General features: G+C 33.5%; 1 long non-coding RNA gene across 5 annotated transcripts in view; it reads right to left on the reverse strand.

The window, feature by feature from the left end:
* Positions 1–21,171, reverse strand: part of LOC140611666 (uncharacterized) — a 212,324-nt gene that overhangs the window by 182,580 nt on the left and 8,573 nt on the right. The window lies entirely within an intron of this gene.

The raw sequence follows: 21,171 nt of genomic DNA on the forward strand, positions 1-21,171 counted from the left end.
CATGGTCATTCTGCTCCAGGGACAGAACTCGGGCTTCAGGGTGGATGTAGATTAAGGACACCCTTTTGGGGAGTCATGGCAGTGGAAATAGAACATGTAGTGTCTGGGACAGTTATTAGTTATACTTGGCAATTGTCTGTCCTCAGATGAGACCAACTGAGACCGAGTTACTGAGTGTGTCTCTGTTTCTGAGGGGAAGGCAATAACTACAAGTCAGATGTATGTTTTTTAACAAAGATAACTTCTGTGTCTCCAAGTTGGGGAGGCCATCCTGCATGGAGTGTACCCATGGTTCTGTTCTCAAGTCTGATGCATAGATAATAATCAGGGTGAAAGGAGTAGGAGGACATAAGGGTTATATTATGGAAATTCAGAATTCTGGGGATCCCTGGGTGGCTCTGTGGTGTAGTGCCTACTTTCATTCCAGGGCATGATCCTGGAGTCCTGGAATCAAGTCCCACATCGGGCTCCCTGTATGGAGCCTGCTCCTCCCTCTGCCTGTGTCTTTGCCTCTCTCTCCTGCGTCTCTCATGAGTAAATAAAATCTTAAAAAAAAATCAGAATTCTGCCCTGATCATCTCTGGCCATGATATCATTCTTTCTCTCAATGGCAACCCCAGGTCATCCTGGTTGGCACACCTTCAGGATGGCAGCCTGAACAAACAAGGACCTAGAGAATTCACACCTATTTCTGATTAAGTTATACGAAAATAAAAATTGTCCTTCTTGCACCAGATCTTCCCGGATAAAGTCTGGGTGAAATTAAGAGATGACTGGGAAAAACAAACAAACAAACAAACAAACAAAACAAAAGTAAGTGTATAGTTACTGAAATAGGACAGGCTTATTTTGTGAAGATGAAGAAAGAAGAAAAAAACATATACCTAATAAGGGACCTCCTTAAATCCTGGATAGTGCAGGGAATTGGGGGGGGGGGCATAGTAATGATCATTATTTTAAAGAACTTCCCTGGAAGTTTTCTCTGAAAGGATAATACCCAGATGTTGCTCTCCCAAACAATTGCAGGAAAGTTCGACTCTGAGACTGGCATCTCTCTCTGGAGAGCTCTGACTCTAAGGCAGAAAGTGGTCCTAACTCCTATACTTTTCATGCACAAAAGATCCATATGTTGCTGATACCTCCAAACTTGGTCATTCTGTGAGACAGATGAGTGGGTGCCATGGGCAAGCAAGACAGATTGTACTGACACCCCTCAAGCAGTGCCTCTGTATCCACAGACTAGATTCTGTTATCCACACTACACTGGTGCACCTACGCCTTCCCAGTTGGAAAGCTACTATGGGATGCCACTGGCAACTTGCACTTTTTGACTAATGTATGCCCTATTTGGGAGGCCTCTATACTTGTCTCTAGGGGTACTATATTTGCTTCATGATTGCATTTCATTTTTTTAACTATTTCTAAAGTTTTTATTATTGAAATATAGTTGTCATACACTGTTATATAAGTTTTGGGTGAACAATATAGTGATTTGACAATTCTAGATGTTTTAACCACAATAAATGTAGTCATGATCCATCACCATGCAATGCTATTACAATTATTATTATTATTATTTTAATTTATTTATGATAGTCACACAGAGAGAGAGAGAGAGACAGAGACACAGGCAGAGGGAGAAGCAGGCTCCATACTCCGGGAGCCCGACGCGGTTCGATCCTGGATCTCCAGGATCGCGCCCTGGGCCAAAGGCAGGCGCCAAACCGCTGAGCCACCCAGGGATCCCCTATTACAATTATTATTGACTACACTCCCTATGCAGTGTTTTTCATCTCCATGGCTTCTTTATTTTATAACTAGAAGTTTAATCCCCATCACTGAGCCAGCCGGGTACCCTAGTCTTTAATCCTTTTTTTTTTTTTTAAGATTTTATCTATTTATTTGAGAGAGAATGAGTGAGAGAGAAGGAGCATGAGAAGGGGAAGGAACAGAGGGAGCAGCAGAATCCCCACTGAGTGGGGAGCTGGGGAGGCTGGATCCCAGGGCTCTAAGATCCTGACCTGAGCCAAAGGAGGACAATTAACTGACTGAGCCATCCAGGCACCCTCAATCCATTTTTTGTTTATTTTTCTGTATGATGTAAGACAGTGGGCCAATTTCATACTTTTGCATGTAGCCATGCAGTTTTCCCAGCACGATTTGTTGAAGGGATTGTCTTTCCTCCCTTGTATATGCTTGTCTCCTTTGTTGTAGATTAATTGACTATATCATGGTGGGTTTATGTCTGGTTTCTCTCTCTCTCTCTCTCTCTCTCTCTTTTTTTTTTTTTTTTTTGAGAGAAATAGAGTTGGGGAGGGGTAGTGGGAGGGAGACTCTTCAGCAGGCTCCACACCCAGCAAAGAGCCAGATATGGGGTTTGATCTCTCAACCTGGAGACATGATCTGAGCCAAAACCAAGAGTCAATCACTTACCTGGCTGAGCCAATTGGGCACCCAACTGGTTTCTCTCTTTTGTTCTATGGATCAATGTGTCTTTTTTTTTTTTTTTTTGGCAGTACCATACTATTTTGAATACAGCTTTGCAGTATATCTTGAAATCTGTCACAGTGTCTTCTAGATTTGTTCTTCTTCTTTTAGATTGCTTTGGTTACTTGGGATCTTTTGTGATTCCATACAAATCTTAGGATTATTTATCTAGCTCTGTGAAAAATACTATTGGCATTGTATTAAGGATTACATTGCATTTGTAGATTGCTTTTGGGGTATGGAAATTTTAAAAGTATTAATCTTCCAGTCCATTAGAATGATATAAATTTCCATTTGTTTATTTTGACTTCAATTTATTTTACCAATATCTTATAGTTTTCAGAGTACATGTCTTTCATATCCTTGGTTGAAATCATTCCTAGGTATTTGATTATTTGTGGAGCAATTGCAAATGGGTTTATTTTCTCAATTTCTCTTTCTACTACTTTGTTAGTAGTGTACAGAATCACAACAGATTTCTATATATTAATCTTAGATCCTGAAACTTCGCTGATTCATTTATTAGTTCTAATAGTTTTTGGTGGAGTCTTTAGGGTTTTATACATATAGCATCATCTTATCTACAAATAGGATAGCTTTACTTTGTCCTTACAAAGTAAAACATTTTTTTTTTACCTTTTTTTTTTCTCTTGTTTACTGTAGCTAAGACTTCAGCTACTATGTTGAATAAAAGTGGTGATAGTGGAAATCCTTATCTTGTTACTGACTTTAGAGGAAAGGTTTTCAGTTTTTCACCATTGAATATGATGTCTACTGTGGGTTTTTCACTTAAGGCCTTTACTATATTGAGGTATATTTCCTGTAACCCCACTTTGTGGAGAGTTTTTATCATGAACGGATACTGTAATTTTTGTCAAATGTTTTTTTCTGCAACTAATAAGATGATAAAATGGTTTTTTATCATTCCTCTTGTTAATGTGATATATCACACTGATTGATTTGTGAATATTAAGCCACCCCACAACTCTGGAAAAATCTCAGTTACATAATGTATGATCCATTTATTAAGTGTCACACACACACACACACACACACACACATGCACACACAGATACATCTATCTGTCAGATAGGCTGATATCTTAGACCCTTGACTGTTTCAAATTCAACAAATCTTACTAAACGCCAGTTGGATAATTTAGAAATCAACAATATTTTTAAAATATCACCCATTCTACACTTCTTTAGCTGTATCTTGTCCATTGCTACAAGTTGAGGTGCTATAATTCTAGCCTAAGATTTGGAAATTCTTGACACAACTACATTTTAAAATGATCAAAGTTAAAAAAATAAAAATAAATAAAATTATCAAAGTTAAACAGTACAAGGAAACATAAGGGGGTTTATACCTTTCAAATAGTCCTTAAATAAGTCTCACTAAAATTATTTATTTATTTATTTGAGACACACAGAGAGAGACAGAGACAGAGACAGAGACAGAGACACAGGCAGAGGGAGAAGCAGGCTCCACACAGGGAACCCGACGTGGGACTTGATCTCGCGTCTCCAGGACCAGGCCCTGGACTGAAGGCTGTGCTAAACTGCTCAGCCACCCCGGCTGCCCAAAATCATGTATTTGAATAACACTTTTATACCTTTTATGAAATTTTGACTTTTATGGGCATAGATAACTTTCATTTATATAAATCCTCTTGAATAAGGATCTCCAAAGCACTGTCATAAACACTATCTGAACAGTATTTTTAAATGTATCTTTGGCATCATAATACTATTAAAAAGACATTTTGTTGGTGATTTTAAGATGAAAGATGTGTAAAATTTCAATGAATTATTATTTTAACAATATTTTTTTTTTACTTTGAGAATAATTTTTGAGGTTTAATTCTGACTTCAGTGTACTTATTAGATGTAAAAATATATTATTTAGGGCAGCCCCGGTGGCGCAGCGGTTTAGCGCCGCCTGCAGCCCAGGGTGTGATCCTGGAGACCCTGGATCGAGTCCCACATCAGGCTCCCTGCATGGTGCCTGCTTCTCCCTCTGCCTGTGTCTCTGCCTCTCTCTCTAGCTGTGTCTCTATGAGTAAATAAATAAAATCTTTAAAAAATATATTATTTATAGATACTTTACAGTTTGGTTTATCTTTGGCTACTTTCTGAGAGCAGAAAAATAATGACACTCATGGCAGCTGGTTTGTAAACTGACAGTCATTAGCTGAAAAATAAAATATTAGTCAATACTAGCAACATTAAGTCTACTAGTTACTAGACTTAGTAACATTAACTAAAGTCATAGACTGGAAATTAAAGAAGAAAGATTGCATCAATTGAATTCTATATCATTTCATTTGATGCAGAAAAAATATGAAAACATTTTAACAAATTCCCTTTATAGCTGTCTTTGTTTTTGTATTTAAATTTATCACTAGAAATAGGCAACTGTTTCGTATTACTAGAACACTGTTGAGTAAAAATACTGGAACCAAATACTCATATAAAATATTCTTCCTTGTTTTCTTCTATTCAACAAGGTTTTTTATATCAATATGTGACTGACCTCCCATTGTTTTTAGTCATCGTTGTTATGAAATGAATATTTGTATCCTTCCCAGATTTCTATGTTGAAGCCCTAACGCCCATTGTGATATGTTGGCCCTGCAATAGGGTTAAAAGAAGAAAGAGACCAGAATTTTCTCTCTCTTCATATGGGCACAAAGATATTATGGAAAAAAAAGAAAAACTGAGATGACAGGTGCCTACAAGCCAAGAGAAGAGGCCTCTGAATGAAATCTACCTTGCTACCATCTTGACCTTGGATTTCCACAGCTTCCAGAACAGTGAGAAATAAATTGATATCATTTAAGACACTAAGTCTATGGTATTTTGTTATGACATTTCAAGCAGACTAAGACAATCATCTTTTGCCATGATCTCATATTCTGCAATATTTTCCTCTACAATGATGACATCTTTTCCAATTAAGAGCAGAATCAGCTCACAATATCTGGACAAATATTTTTAAATGGATGATATTTATTACTAAATCAGCTTGCATTACTTTGCTCAGATCATAAAATTTATTTATAAATTTATTTATTTATTTATTTTTGAGAGCGAGAGAGAGAGCCACTCAGACTATAAAGTTAGTAATTCAATGCCAAAATTGATTCATAGATCTGATAATTTTGTGGAACTGAATTTATCCTCACTATTGAGGAAATATTTCCTTAGTGTCCTTGCCTCATGCTTTGAAATAGCAAGGTTCTAAAATTATGGCAGCTATAATTTTTTTGGAAATGTTTCCAGATATTTAATCCTTTGTTGTAGTTAATGTTGTTAAAACAAAGAAACAAACAATAAAGAACCATAAATTCATGAAAGCAGGAGTGTTTTGTTTCATTTTTGCTTTTCCACTGTCTTGCTTTCATTAATTAACATTGCTTTTATGTTTGTTTATTTGGTAAAGAGCCTGTCATTTATTCTAGTTATTTTTGAGATGTTTAAATTCTTCTTTGGCTATCTTTACACTAAGGAAACGGCCGATGGTGGCCATTAGGTTTGCATCCTTCATGGAACCATACATGGGCTTTTATTCACCTAGAGATGCTCACTGAATGATTGGATATAATAAATTCATCCTTGTGAAAATGGGTTTCTCAAGTTATAATTGTCTGTTTACAGAGTAATCTGAAGAAGAAACATGTGCTTATTGATTTTTAACTAAATATTGTATCATAACAGAGTTAGTATGTTTTGATGTGATTAAAACCATTACCCAAATAAAACTATTGGTGTCTAGCAATAGAGAACAAATAATTATGAAACATTTTAATGCATTATCTTGCTAAGTATCAAACACTATGCTCTTTAAATTAACTATAAATTTTGAAGATAAAATTTTGGATTTTTTTCATACTTATATTAGTTTCATTTATCCTCATTTTAAAAGAAATAAAATGACTAATATTTCAGTCATTTCCATCATAATTCATTTTAGACCCTACATATATCATCATTCTTTTTAAATTTGGACATAGGAATTTCTCTAACTTGGGCAGAAATTAATTTTTGTCACACTTTGGCTTCAAACTGCTGTCAGTCTATTCAATAATAGATAAACAGGGTTTAGGGTTGTCAGTCAGTCATTCCATACTGTGAATTTATTACACATAAAATATGTGTCTTCCCTATTTTAAAGGATGTATAGATTTAGTTATGTGTGTTTACATTCATTAAAATGCTGTAGACAAAAAGAAATTATCAGTATAATCCAGTTTTTGATATCTTTACCACATACAACCACACTGATTTAGATTTATACACTTTTCAAAGAATAAAAAGCTTGAGTTAAGCCATGATCATTTACAGTGTTTTTATTCTATTTTGGAATAGGTACTTTGCTATTAACACTAAAGAAATAGTACAACAGAGTAGCTGTAAATCTAACATAGGCCTCTTATCATGGTTATTATCTCGGAGAATATGTCTTTCCTATGAAGCCAGAGGAAAAAAAAAATTCTAGATGACTATAAATTAAATAAATTTATTAATAAATGTAAATGGACTCTACAGCAATTACAGACTTGCCACCAACTACACACCCTTAAAACGAGAGCACTGATCATTGAGGGAATATATGCATACATATGTGAGGATAAAAAAATTAAGAAAATTTGTCACTGGTTCTGAGCTGTGGGTAAATGTGGGAAACTGAGAATATAAGATTACTAGGAAGAATGTGACTACTGGGCTTAACAAATCTCAAAATCATCTAGCAAATGTTTCTTTCCAGAGTTTCACCTTCCTGGTCCAATATTGCCACAGAAGCCAAATTGCACTACACAGAAGTGTATAGCATGATAGAGGAGTTTCAGAAAGCCAATGCAGAAGGGTCTGAAGGATTTAGGTTCCATCTTGAAACTATGCTCCTGACCAGACTTCAACATAAGGGACAATAGTTATGAACTGATTCTATATTTTGAGTCTTTTCTGATAAACACACTGAAGAGAGTTTTCAAGTTCTGAAGCCAAAAGTCAAGATAGCACATACTCCACTGTAGGACTGTCTATCAACAGGCCCAAAACTTCCTTCAAGAAAATACAGGAGAACCCTCATCAAATTAATATTTAAAAAAACAAAAAAGAGCCATATAAGGTTACAGAAGATATATCAGAAAATGAAGACATACAGCATGGAAACAATAGCTTAACATTTCAAAATAATCTCAAAAGAAAGCACTTAACATGAATAGAAAACATTGTAAGAGGTAGAGATAGCCAAAATTCACACACTTGTCATACCTAGAGTGATCGAGTAGACAGAAAGTAATAAATTTAGAGAACACCTGAAAAACTTAATTATTTTTTTTCTTTTTGAAAAACTTAATTATTAAATACATGTGAAACCCTAAAACCACAATAATGAAAATATACTTTATTTTCTTTTTTTTAAAATTTATATACGTTCTTTTTTTTAAATTTTTATGATAGTCACGGAGAGAGAGAGAGAGAGAGAAAGAGAGAGAGAGAGAGAGGCAGAGACACAGGCAGAGGGAGAAGCAGGCTCCATGCACCGGGAGCCCGACGTGGGATTCCATCCCGGGTCTCCAGGATCGCGCCCTGGGCCAAAGGCAGGCGCTAAACCACTGCGCCACCCAGGGATCCCTTATACTTTATTTTCATGTGCTATGAGGCATTCAGAAAATTTAACCACATATTAAGTAATAAATAAAGATTCAATTTTTTTTTAAAGAAAGCCTTTTTGAATACAGTTAAAAAATAAACATTCATGGCAATAAAAAGTATCTTTCATGGGGGATTTATAAAAAAATACCCCCGCTCCTTAAGTAATTCCACAACCAAGTATTTACCTCCCCAAATAAAATATATATATATATATATATATATATATATATATATTCCCCTATGTTTATTGCAGTAGTATTTATAATAGCCAAGATATGGAGGCAACCCAAGTGTCCATCCATAAGTGAATCATTAAAGGAGATATGGTATATATATGTGTAATACATGTATATAGTGAGTGTGTTATGTATATACACACATACATATAATAATTAAATACATGGAATATTACTCAGTTATTAAAAAATAATGATGTCTTGTTATTTACAACAACATGGATGGATCTAAGAGGATATAAAGTTATGCCAAGTGAAATAGGTCAGCCAGAGAAAGACAAATGCCATATAATTTAATTCATATGTGAGATTGAAGAAACAAAGCAAACAAACTAACCAAAAAGAGACAAAGAAAAAGTATCTTAAATACAGAGAATAGATTGATGGTTATAAGAGAGGAAGTGGTTGGGGGGATGGGTGAAATAGGTGAAGGGGATTAAGAGTACATGGATTTTGATGAGGACTGAGAAATGTATAGAATTATTGAATCATTATATTGTAAACCTGAAACCAATACAATGGTGTATGTTAATGATACTTCCATTAAAAAATACTAATGAAGATCCTTTGGTCACATGGAAGTAAAAAATAAAGTTGCATTCTTCCTATGAAACCATGTAAAGAAAAGGCCTGTAAGCATCTGTGAGATATAAAGTGTGTTCTGACACTGACCAAATCTATTCCTCAATTTCCTTTCATCACTGATGTCAGTCTTCACCATTATGTAAATAAAGCTGTGTTCTTTTACCAATTTTCTCTAAAACTTTATAAGATAGGGCAGCCCCGGTGGCTCAGTGGTTTAGCGCTGCCTTCAGCCCAGGGCATGATCCTAGAGATCCAGGATCCAGTCCCATGTGGGGCTCCCTGCAGGGAGCCTGCTTCTCCCTCTGCCTGTGTCTCTGCCTCTCTTTCTCTCTCTCTCTCTCTCTCTGTGTGTGTGTCTCCCATGAATAAATAAATCAAACCTTTAAAAAATTAGTAAAAAATAAATTAATGAAAAAAATAAAACTTCATAAGATAAAGATTTTGGAGAATATATTGAAGTTACAATCGGATGCTTCATGCTGTAATTTAATAAGATATCTTTATTTTCCTTATTATTTTTTTTCTGAATTTCAAATCAAAACCTGAAAAATGAGTAATTATTTGAGAAACATTGGTTAAATTTACAATATTAAAATTATATGGGGTATTGATAATAACAGTATGACTGGTAATAAATTAGCACCTATGACCTCTTATAATGGGCTGAGTACCGTGTTAAGCACATGATATATTTCATCTTAAATCCTACAATTCTGAGGTAGGCTATTTTTATTCCCATTTAATAATGACCAATATGAGACTTCAGTTAAGTCATTTCATCGAGGTTACAGAGTAAGCAGTATATTCAGAATTATAATCCAAATTTACACTGTTCTAAATAAAAACTGTTTAAAGTTGAGCACTACATTTAACATGAATTTCAATACTTTTTAATCCAATCATTGGTATTTTATAACAGATATAAGAATAATACTTCTGAAGATTGTTTTTGCAGTCCCCTTACAAAAATCCTTCTTAACTTCCAGAATTTTAAATCAGGGTTTAGTCTTTCATCCTCTATTCTTTCACGCATTCTTTCACCCATTGCTTTTGTGATTATATGTGCAAGATTGCATAGAGTATGCCATAGAATGGAGATGTATTTAAATTTTATTTAGGCTATTTATCTATTTCCCTAAGAGTATTTACAGAGAAATGGGTCTGGTTAACTCTTCAGATGGACTCCATGATCCCCCTAATGGTGTCCATACTCCGTGTGGTCACCTCCCCTTTTATGTAGGTGGGAAATATATGTGACTTGATTATAACCAAGAGAATACAGCAACTATGACAGAAAGCACTTGACTAAATGTGCATGATTACATGATTACATTATGTAAGGTTGTAGCACCGATCTTGCTGAAATCTTTCTTTCCCTTGCTGACTTTGAGGAAGCAAGCAGACATCTTGGGGATCCTCATAAGGCAAGGAACTATGAGTATTATCTAGGAGGTGAGGGCAGCTTCAACCTGACAACGAGGAAGGAACTGATAATCTCAGCCTACTATTTCAAGGAAATGGATTTTCCCAGCAACCTGAATGAGTATAGAAAAACAATCCTAGTTGAGCATCACAATGAGAATCTACTTTCTAATAATACCATGACTGAAGCCTTGCAAGAGAACAGTTAAGCCTTTCCTAAAAGTCTCCCAAGCAGAAACTATGAGCTAATAAATCTGTCTTGTCTGAGCAGTCATGTTTGTGGTAACTTGATACACAGCAATAGAAAACTAAAACAAGTGGGAATACTAAAATCTTTACCTGAACACTGTAGAGATTAGCTAAATATGTGTTATGAAACACTTTGTAAATGACAAAGCGATGCAAAATTAGGTTCTGACCACTGTGTGTGTAGATATTCAAAATTTCCATTTAATCTAAAGTGATAAAATCTAAACTATACAAGTTGAGTGCTACAATTTAGAAATAGTAGTAATAATAACAATAGCAAGATACCATGTAAATTGGATGAAAAACAATTATTTACATGTTGAAGAACATCAGCAAAATGTTGCATGAGATAAACTCAAAGAGAATTACACCTAGTTACATCACAGGCAATTATAGAAAGTTGAAAGAGGGAGAGAATCTTGAAAGGAGCAAGAGAGAAGCATGTGGAGGAGATCCTTAATAGAATCAACAACTTCTGTTCATCAGAAACCCTGGAAGCCAGAAGGCAGTCAGGTGACATATTCAAAGTGCTTAAAGACAAAATTGTCCATATGAAATTTTGTATCCAGTAACAATCCTTCAAAAATAAAGGCAGAATTAAGACATGCTCCGAGAGACAAAAAACTGAGAGAGAAGAAGCTCTTGTTGGCCAAACTGGTCTATATCAATAATCCTTAGACATAAATGAAAGGACACTAGACTGTAATTCAAACCAACACAAAGCAATGTAGACCACGAGCAAAGGAACTACACGTATAAATATATGTGGCAGTTTAAATGTGTTTTTCCTCCTAATTTAAAATGCAGCCTGCATAAAGCAATAATATAAACCTGTCTTGAAAGGCATGTAACGTATAAACCTATCATTTGCATGATGATACTAGCACAAAGCTGGGGAGGGAAAAGAGCCATAGAGGAGTGAATCTTTCAGACCCTATCAAAATTAAATTGGTATTAACCTGAACTAGATTATTATAAAATATATTTATAATATATTTTATATGTATAATTTATATAAACATATTATTATGAAATATAAATACATAATAATTATAATCCCCAGAGAAATCACTAAGAAAATATAATTCAAAAACAATAAAATAAGAAAAATGACAAAAGCAATAAAATAATACATTAGGAAGGATTGATTTAACACAAAAGGCACAGAAGTGGAGAAATAGGAGGGAAAAAGACAGTATAGAAAGCCAGTAGCCAGTCCACAGATTTGAGTTCTTCCTTTCATTACTTTAATTGAAAATGAATTCAACTGCTCAATTAAAAGGTGTTGGAATTAAAATAGACAGTGATTGCTAAAGTGTATGATGTTTCCTTTGGGGTAACGAAAATATTCCTGTATTAGACAGTGATGATGACTTTACAACTTGGTGGATATGCTGAAAACTACCTAATTTTTAAAAAGCATCTGAAATGAGCAAAATGATAGATCCTGCAGAACAATCCCATGACTTGTCAATGTTTAATCCTAAATTTAATCAAATTTTCCTGAATTTTAGAATGTTGTAGAATAATCCATTTTCTTCTTTATTTTTTCTTTCTTTTCCTTTTTTTTTTTTTTTTTTAATTTTAGAGAGGGAGAGGGTAGGGGCAGAGGGAGTGGGAGAGACAGAATCTTAAGCAGACTCCCCAAACAGCATAGACCCCAACTAGGGGCTCCATCTCACAATTCTGAGCTCATGAACTGAGCTGAAATCAGAAGTCGAACTTATCCACCCAGGTGCCTCTAGAATACTCTTATTTTCATCAAAAGTGAAGTTGGCCTTGTCACTATTAGGCTTAACATGCTTCAGTAATTGTCCATCATCTTTATTTATTTATTTATTTTTTTACATATTTCACTTATTTATTCATGAGAGACACACAGAGAGAGGCAGAGACATAGGCAGAGGGAGAAGCAGGCTCCCTGGGGGAAGCCCGATGCAGGACTCGATCCTGGGACTCTGGGATCATTCAAAGGCAGATGCTCAACCACTGAGCCACCCACATATCCCTTGTCCATTGTCTTTAATTGAATGTTGTAACATCTTGACTCTTAGTCTGGGGATGTTCAAAATGGTAAACTTATTTTTTTTTTCTGTGCAGAAGGTGAAATTATGGTGACTTATCATATTTGAAGTCATATATTTTATAGTGCTTCTACAATTTGGGGTTAATCTTGTAAATGATTTTTAAATTTCTAAGATATTAAAAAACCACCCAAAAAGTACTGGTAATACGATATGAGTGGTAAAGAGACAAGGGTGACCAGAGCCTCAGTCAGCTCCATAGTAGGTCTGATCTCCATAGAAAGCCTGGATTCCAATCACAACTAGATTAACTATAACATCAGATGTTGTGTGTGTTACCAAAGACAGATTGCTTTGGAACCTATCAATAAACAAGTAAGGGACAAAGTAAAATTAAAAGCTAAATTTTCAAAAGAAAATACTGGTCAACAACAACAATCATTTATTGATTAAGTATTTAAGTTACTTATCTGTTACAATAACGTGAAGTTCAATTGTTGGGGCACAATGACTGTGTTTATGAAGGTGGTTTCTGGGATTCGGTCAATAATAGATTTCTAGATATATTACATTACATGGATGTGTTCACTTTATAAATAAAATTATTAAACTGTGTACACTTAGGATATGCACACTTTGTATATATTATAGTTCCATATAAAGTTTCCTTAGAGATGTGAATTTGGAAAATTTATTATGTTATTGATAAATTATTCCTTTTAATTATGTAAAATGCTTATTGCATTTTGTAATAGATTAATGAAGAATATATGTACATCCATATGCACGTATGTATTCATCCATTATTTCGTTCATTCATTTATGTAAATATTTCCTATTCCCCTTCTCATCACATCATATCAGTAGGCACGTTTTTTACATGATTTTTGCAAGCAATGTTTATCTTGATTACTTAATTAAAATGATGTTTATAAGCTTTATCCACTCTAAAGTTAATATTTTTCCCTTTCTATTCTCGATTTGTTAGAAACGCATAACTGAATCCAGTCCAAACTCAAGGGCAGGGTGTTGAGCTTCATCTTCTGAAGAGAGTAGTAGGAAAATTATAATAATCATATGTTAAAATCATCCCTGTAACTTATAAATTTGGGGAAAGAATTTAAAGTCATGCAAGAGTTCTGTTTCTCCTTAAATGTTTTATTCACTATTTTGAGAATTCATCAATGCCTGCAGCAAGTATTTTATTACTCTGGTGTTCTCACAGAAATTATTGCAGGGTTTTCATTTCATTGTCTTGTTATCTGAGAGTAGGGCCTATATAATATCAATTATTTGGCATTTACTTAAAAACTTCTTTTTGACCAAGTACATTGCACATTTTTTTCAGTAATTATCTTATATAGTCTTAAAGGAGTTTATATTCTTTCACTTTTGAACATAGACTACTATATATACATTAGACGGGGTTCACTAAAATGTTTTCATCAAATCTTCCAAATCCTTGCAACTATTTTTTCTCCTTGATACATTGGTTTCTAGGCAAGTTGTATTAAAATATCCTAGTCTACTGGAATTAATACAATAGTCCTCAAATATTTGTCAATATTCACATCATAAGATTCAAAGATATTTTAAATTGCATGTAAGATAAAATTGTTACAACTGTAATGTTTTCTTTTGGTTCACTTAATGTTTATCTCTTAATTTTTAAAAGCTAATATTCATATTTCTGTAAAAGGCTCTTGCTTAGATAGTATTTTGCCTATTTTACCTATGAATCACTTTAAATTATTTTAAATAAACATACACCTTTTTAATAAATAAACACAAATGATTACTTTTTAAAAGGTTTATTTATTTATTTTAGAGTTACAGAGAGAGAGAGTACCAAGTGGGGAGGGGGAGAGGGAGAGAGAGAGAGTTAAGCGAACTATGCACTGAGCATGAAACCTGATGCAAAGCTCGACTTCAGGACCCTGAGATCATAACCTGAGCTGAAACAAGAGTTGGAAGCTTAACTGATTGAGCCACCCATATGCCCTGAATCATTTTAATTTTAGTTTCTTGGTGCTACTTTTAAAATAATTAGGTATACGCAAATAAATATGTTTTAAAAAATCCAAAATAATGGGTCTTTGGTTTTTTAATAGATTTATTTTTATCTACAAGTAATTTTGTGATTTCTGATATAATTTAAGAGTTGGGCATGAAGGATAAAAACTTTCAGCTTGGTCCCTTGGGGGGACAGCTATGTTCAATGAGTCTCAGAGTCTATCTTGAAGGGCCTGTTGCAATCTCACACTCTTTCTGGCACAGCACGAACAGGACCAGCTACATAATTCGTAGAATTATGACCCTAGGATCGTGACCTGAGCTGAAGACAGATGCTTAACTGACTGAACCACCCAGGCGCCCCTATTTGATAGTTTTATGGTATGCATTTGCAGTTGGCATGTAAAAGTTTATCAGTATAAACATAACTAAAAAGTATTCTTCTAATGCTTATTTATAAAAATGTGCCATTTAATCTTTTTGCTTAATTAGCTAGAATATCCATATTTACTAAAATGAATTATATTTTGTACCTACTCCAAAATTTATTTCCTTTTTTGTATTAATATTAATAGTATTATCAGAATAATAACAAAAATTTATTTTAGTTTATTATTTTATATTTTAGTTTATTATTTTTCTCTTTTTTCTTCTTTTTTTTCTTTTTTAAAATATTTTGCTCTTAGTAACATCCACAGATATTTTTGTTTAATCAACAAGATACATACAGTCTTAGAACACATATCTATATTTTAAATTTTTTTTTTTTTTAATTTTTATTTATTTATGATAGTCACAGAGAGAGAGAGAGAGGCAGAGACACAGGCAGAGGGAGAAGCAGACTCCATGCACCGGGAGCCTGACGTGGGATTCGATCCCGGGTCTCCAGGATCGCGCCCTGGGCCAAAGGCAGGCGCTAAACCACTGCGCCACCCAGGGATCCCCATATCTATATTTTAGATTTGTAGTTTATTTTATTTATATGTAGTTAATATGTATTTATATGTAGTTTAGTTTATTTTATATTTATCTAATATCATGCAATATGGTTTTAGTTTACATTATATATTTGTTATTTCAACACAATGAATAGACAAATGTACATGAAAGGCTGGATGTTCATATACAGGGCAAAAGAGCTAAATTATCATTTCAAGAGTGCCTACAACTAACTGAGGTCACTGGGCAAACTAGAGTATTTTTTATAATTACTTCTAAATCTCATAGAGTTTGAATAAAACTGCAAATTCTGTAACTATAATTACCTTTTAATTAAAACTACAATCATTGACCCCTGCATTCCAAAAATATGTAAACCTTAACCATGCAAAGACACATAGTTTAGACTTTCAGTCATTCTCTCCCCAAACATACATAGCATGGCAGTCTTCACATATATTGGGAAACAGATATATCAGGGCTTTCAAGAAAGCCTCAATATCAGAAGAGATAAAAAGAAAATGGATAAAAGAAAGAAACTGATAAGTTAGTTCATAGGATAAAAAATGTACTTCCCTAAAAGAACAATTTTAAGCAGGATGCACATGCATTTGTACATAAAGGCAATACAGGTATTCTCATGCAATGAATACAATAAGATATGTATGGAAATTGCACATGGAAAGATTTGGGGATAAAACAAAGAATGGGGAATTTGACTTGCATTCATTTGATTTGAAATTTCCCTTTGTTTCTGGGACATTTGTGGCAAAATCTGTAAAAAAATAAAAGAACAATTTGCCTGATACTACAATTAAAACATTAGAAATTAATATGGATAAGCTCTATTTGAACCTCAGTCTTATTTATAAATTGAGTGACCAAAGCATTCCTCTGAATGTAAGTCTTCTAATTTCTTAGGTCACAGTGATAATACTATACAAAAATAAAGATTAAAATAATGTAAATAGGGATCCCTGGGTGGCGCAGCGGTTTGGCGCCTGCTTTTGGCCCAGGGCGCGATCCTGGAGACCCGGGATCGAATCCCACATCAGGCTCCCGGTGCATGGAGCCTGCTTCTCCCTCTCCCTGTGTCTCTGCCTCTCTCTCTCTCTCTCTCTCTGGCTATCATAAATAAATAAAAATTAAAAAATAAATAAATAAAATAATGTAAATAAAAAAACTGGGACATTGGATGATGTTACTTAATAATTATTGATAATCAGTCATTATTTCGACATATAACTGATATGAGTCAATGGATTTATACTCATCACTACCAGCAACTCTTAAAATGTTTATATTGGTACTTTATAATACATGTTAGCTGTTTTTTTTTTTTTTGTTTTAAGAAAGCTATTTTTAGTATGTTTCAATTAACCCAAACTTCAAAATTCACTTTCTATTAAGTTAGCTTTTAAGGTGCTATAAATTCATTTTTAATACTTATTTCATTTTTTAATAAGTGTATTGAGAATATTTGAAATTGACCCTGGTGTTTAGAGATTATATATAAATTATGAGTTTGAAATAGCTCTAAATTTATATTAAAACCAGAATATATAGTGCAGTGTGTATTTAAAAATAAAATCATTTTTAAGTAGCTAAGTTGTTTTTTCATTACAGTAAATTATGTCTAATTGATGAAATTGTAAACTGGGACAATTTGTTGATAATGTTTGCTATTTCTTAAATGCCTTTATGCTTAAAACTTTGGTTTCTAATTGGCAAAAATAATTTATTATTTTAATATTTTTTATGAAATCATTAATTTGCACTCTTGGAAGTTTGATTTGAGAGCAAAGATCAGGAAAATATTAGCTTTCATATTAATTGTACATAATGCAAACTGGAAATTTTGTTTATAGATGACATTCTTGGTCATAATTACATTTGTAATTTCTTTATCACCACCAAGTGTAAAGACAGTGTAAATTTATAGACAACTTTTAAGGACAACTGCTTGAATATTTTGAACGTTTCAATGAGAGATATTTATTACTAAATATTGTCTTTCTTTTTTTAAATCTATGCAATGGCCCCTTTAATATCTGTCCCCTCTGGCTGGTCAGTGGAATCTGAATGGATATATACTTTTAAAAAATAAAATATTTCTCTATTTCTCAAATTGTCAGTCAGTAGTTCCTGAATTTTATGGACTTGCTTTTCAAAAATGCACATTAGTATGGCATTTCCTCTTTTAACATGAGAAATGATGGTGACTAAAAGCCGAGGTAGTAGCCTATTATTTCAGGGAATAAGGAAAACTTAGAGTGCCTGGGTGGCTCAGTTGGTTAAGCATCTGCCTTCTGCTCAGGTCATGATCCCAGGGTCCTGGGATTGAACCCCAACTAGGACTTTCTACTCAGCAAGGGAATCTGCTTCTCCCTCTTTCTCTGTTTCCCCTCCTTATCCCCCTTGTTCATGCTCTCTCTTTCTCTCAAATAGATAAAATATTAAAAAAAGAGAAAAGATATCATTGACTAAAGATAGTCAATGAATTTGTATTTATACCAGGGATACAAGTGGGAATTTACTTTAGAAAAGTGAGTCAATATAATTACAACACATATACAGAGTCATAGATTAAAAATGTGCAATTATCTATAAACAAAGTAAACGATAGAATTCTATATCCATATTTGATAAGCACATATTTCAAGTGAGAATTAAAATAATGAATTTTATCTAATAACTGGTAAACTATATTCTCACATCAATATCTCAATATGTCTTGAGAAATATTTTATCAGGTTGAGATATGTCTTCAACTTTGTTTTTCTCCCTCAAATACATCTTGTAATACTATATCACACACTTAAAGCTAATATTGCACTGTATGTTAACTAACCAGAAATTAAATAAAAATAAATAAATAAATAAGTGAAATTTCCAGCAAAAGAAAAAATGTATCCATGGATTAAAAAAAGCTCAATAACTCAATGTTACACTGATGATATTTCTCCTAAAGTTTATCTATAGATTTCAAAGTTATCCAAATCAAAATATCAGAAGCATATTTTGTGGAGGTTGTCAAACTGATTTTAAAATTTATGTAGAAATAAAAATAACTAAAATATGATAAGCATAATAAAGAAATACAAATTTGAAGAAATATCTCCACCTTCTAACCAGATTTATATTAAGATTTATTTCATTTTAGAGAGAGAGAGGGAGAGCAAGTAGGCGGAAGATGCAAATCCCCAAGCAGACTCCCCACTAGCTGAGAGCCCTACACTGGGCTCTATCTCATGACACATAAGATCATAACCCGAGCCAAACTAAGAGTCAGAGGCTTAACCTATTCAGCCACTCAGGTGTCCTTCCACCAAATAACCAAATGTATTAAAAATATATAAGAAATAAGACATTGGAGAATTAACAATAGTACCAATGGAACAGAATAAATAGTTGGAAAAAACTTATGCATATACAGAAAATTGATTCATATTAAAAATAACATTGCAGAGTAGTTGAGAAAATATTATCTTTTAAATAACTGGCACATACATACACAGTATAAGTTCCAGTAGACTACAGACTTATCTAATACAGGAAAAAGTAATAAATTTCTAAAGAATAATTAATGAATTGATGGAGCTGATTTCTAAATAGAGATCAAAAACATTAAATGCAAAGGAAGAAATAATGAATTTGGCTAAGAAAACAATGGCATATTTGGCTAACAATTAAGTCTGTTCATCAAAGAACATCATAGATATAGAAATTTCTGCACAGACTATCACCATAAAATTGTTCATACTCAAAACACAAGACCTCCTACAAATAAATAAGAAAAAGGAAATAATATGTGCAAAATCTTGAACTCTCACCTCAAAAGAGAGGAAATCTAAGTGGCCAATGAACATATGGAAAAGTTGGAAATTCAACAATATTTAGGGAAATGCAAACTGAAATCACAATGGGATATAACTACAGTCTGTAAAAGAATTAGAAGTCTAACAATTGCAACAAAAACTCTCATTTTTTAATTGAAATACAATTAACATGAGATGGTTACATTGGTTTCAAGCATACAGCATAGCAATTTGACAATTCTATACGCTAGTCAATATTTACCACAATAAGTGTAGGCATCATCTGTCACCACACAATGTTACTACCATATTGTTGACTATAGCTCCTATGTTCTCATCTTCATCTAGTTTGTGCCTTTTAATCCCAAACTAGAACTCTCATATATTCTTGGTGAGAATATAAACTTGAATGACTATTCTGTATTTATTTTATTATATTAAAGAAATCAGTACCCTATAACCTAGAGATTCTATTCCTATGCTATGCAATTGTCACACACACACACACACACACACTCCAGATCATATTTTAAAACATTTATTGTGAGATTTCTTGCTATGACCACAGTTTGATAAGAACACAAATATTAAGGAACCTATACATAAGTAAATACATTGTGATTATATGCATCCAAGAGAACAGTACAGAATACCAAACATTAATGACATTAATGAAAATAGAGCTACCCCTAAAAACCTTGGTGAATCTTAGAACCATATTACTAAAGGAAAGCTGTCAGTCCAGGGGACATTAAATGAATGAACGAATCATTTGTATAATGTTTATAACAGACAAAACAAACTATATTGTTAAGGATTGTACACATGAGTGCTAAACTGAAACAAAAATTAAGAAATTAATTTCCATAAATTTCATTTAAGATTAACCTTTAGAAGATGGGAGAGTTTGGGTCAGGAAGTTGCATGCAGGGTCCTACTGGATGTACTGGCAATATTTTACTTTTTTTTTTAAGATTTTATTTATTCATTCATGAGAGACACAGAGAGATAGATAGATAGAGAGAGAGAGAGAGAGAGAGACAGAGGGAGAAGCAGGCCCCATGCAGGGAGCCGGATGTGGGACTTGATCCCAGGACTCCAGGATCATGCCCTGAGCCAAAGGCAGACCCTCAACCACTGAACCACTCAGAAGTCCCAATATTTTACTTCTTGATGAGCGCAGGCATTGCATGAGTTTATGTTATGTAAAATTCTATATTGTTCATTTGTGATTTGTAATTTTTCTGTTTTTATATTTCACAGAAAAAAAATCTTTAAATTTTCTTTACCTTTTTTCTTATTATCAGAATGAGTTGCTACCCCTTTTGGCTGTATTCTTTGTTATACGGGTGGCATATTTACCTTCCAAAACTGACGTTTTAATATTACATTTTGATAACTGATTCCCAATAAAAGTGAGAGGATAAGGCAAAAGCAAAATAAATGTAAATTATTATTAATGATCTTAGAGACACTCTGTTACATTTTCTTTTCACTTGTAAAGTTTGGGTAATAATGATATAGTTTATGGAGTTGGTACCCTACAAAGGATTTAATAAATCTTTACGTGATGGCATGGTGAAAAGGAGGCAATTTAAAACATTTGTACATGAAAATGACTCCTTCAGAGTCCCTCACCTGTTTCTTGGCTAAAGCTATTTAGAATGAAGTGATTGAATATGAACTTTTCACCTCAAATCATTGGCCTGCAGTAATATTGATCTTGTATATGCTT

Source organism: Canis lupus, chromosome 20, assembly GCF_048164855.1.
Source record: "Canis lupus baileyi chromosome 20, mCanLup2.hap1, whole genome shotgun sequence".
NCBI classification, from domain to species: Eukaryota; Metazoa; Chordata; class Mammalia; order Carnivora; family Canidae; genus Canis; species Canis lupus.